Here is a 2,232-nt window from a genome sequence, read left to right as displayed (position 1 = left end):
ATGTAATATATTGTGTCAAACATTGGTGAAATTCAATGCGGAAAAGATATGGATAGAATGGTCTAGAAAAGTAGAACACTCTTTTTAACACTCTTTTTAATTGATAAGGGGTAAAAATTTATTCAGAAACAAGAAGAATACAAAACACAGAAATTAATCAACTCGATCAGTCTCCACTAAGCTATTCAACTCTCAAAACAAATCTAAAAGTAATTTACAATGATTTGTAAGGTAATATTTATGATGGAAACAACATCTAACCTTCAATACTTGAAGCCTGACAGTGTAAAGATTCAAATCCCCTAGCTTTGATAAGGGCTTCCATAAATGGATGTTTCAACATATAGAATTGTGTAAATTTGTTAAGGGTGCTTTAAAAAAATTACGAGATGTATTATTATTATTTCAAATTGGAGTTCATTTAATTATAGTTGAATTATTTAACATTCAATTAAAGAATGGTGATGTCACGAGTTTAGATTTTGAAGTTTGAGTAAAAAATAATATGTTGATGTTGTTGATAAAACAATTGATATTCTTACAATATTCATAAAGGCAATTCACCCAACACATTAAATTTAGTCAAAATCCCTTCAAGTAAATAATCAATTGAAAACTATCACTTTTGATCAATTGATTGAAAAGTAGGTAGAATATGAGAAGGCTTATGGAAAAAAATTGATAGTATTGGTAAAAATGTTTTTCTTGTTCCACGGAAATACAAGCCTCTCAATAATAACTTCTCTTCTAGTGGTGGTCTTAGTGATCAAAGAAGATGCAGAGATCAATGTATTGATAAAGGAAGAGAAAGGTATAAATGGCAAAGGACACTCTCAATATGAAAACCATAAAATCAAAATGATAGACACTAGTCATATTATAACACTGTAGAAATAAAGGTAGTCATGAAGCTCACAAATACAAACTCTCTTAAGATAAATTGAAACATTTTCTGAACAAAAAGATAAAAACACGCTATGATAAAGCATTAGAAGCAACCCAAATTGTATGTGGAACTAATAATGATGAATATGTTCTTTATGTGTTAGATTTTGCTTTCTATACTTCAATAAATGCTTCATGGCATGGTGCTTGGGTATTAGATATTGAAGCCATACAACATATGCCATTTTGGTGTTAATTATTTTAAAGAATTTCATGTAAGTGTTTATGATCTAATCTATTTGGCAAATAAGTCGAGACTCAAAACTTGTTGGAAAAGGAACTAGTCAACCAATTTGCTTCGCCTTCCAAATTTTGTACTTCATGATGTCTTGTATCTTCCTCAATTGCAATGTAACTTGTCATTAGTGCTAATTTGACAACAAGGCCATTCCATTTTATTGGAAAATGGACAAGTAGTTGTCAAAAAAAGTCAAATAATCAAGTTGCATTTATTGGTTGTGAAGATGTCAAGTATTTAAGTCCAATGGGAAGTCATCAATTTCTAAGAGTTTTATGGGATGCAAGTCTAGGTATGATAACATTCAAATCATACAAAATAATGGTGGTGTAGGTTTGACAACTTTGATTATGCTAGTTGAAAAATGTGAAGATTATATTTTGGAAATACAACATAGAGAATTCATTTTGATTTGTGTGGGCCTTTACAAGTAACTTTTGTTGAAGTATGTAAATATTTTATATTGTTCATTGATGCTTATAGCCACATGACTTGCATTTATTTCTTTAAGAAGCTTTACATTATGATTGAAAATCAAGCACAATGTCAAATTTTACTCTTAGAACAAAACAAAGAATAGTGGTGAGTTTACTACCACATTTTTTTATGATTCTTCACTAAAATGTCATTCAACATCATCTCATTATTCCATGTACTCCTCAACAAATAATGAAATGATCTCACTTCCTACTTGGGGATCTCTATTTTTCCTCACATTCTAATAGATATTACATCTCCAAGCTGCTTCACAGGTTTGTGGTTTTGATGGTTGGAGATAGCCCTTAGACTCAACCTCTTGACTATGAGTCCCCCCTCTTCAATTTTTGTTGATACTTCTCCATCGAACACCTGGCTATGAGTTTTCCTCTCTCACATTGTAAGGGCTTTGCTTCATGGTGGAAAGATGCTAATAAAGAACACTTAACTATCCATGCTCTTGATTCTAAGCTAGATGACTCCTCCTAGGATGATGATACCCTCTTACTTCTAATGTGGTTCTAATGTCTCCCTTGGGCTCTATTATGGAACCTCTTGCCTTATCCCCACAA

Source organism: Cryptomeria japonica, chromosome 6 (genome assembly GCF_030272615.1).
Source record: "Cryptomeria japonica chromosome 6, Sugi_1.0, whole genome shotgun sequence".
In the NCBI taxonomy this organism is placed as follows: Eukaryota; Viridiplantae; Streptophyta; class Pinopsida; order Cupressales; family Cupressaceae; genus Cryptomeria; species Cryptomeria japonica.
Note: the sequence above shows the minus strand (reverse complement) of the source record.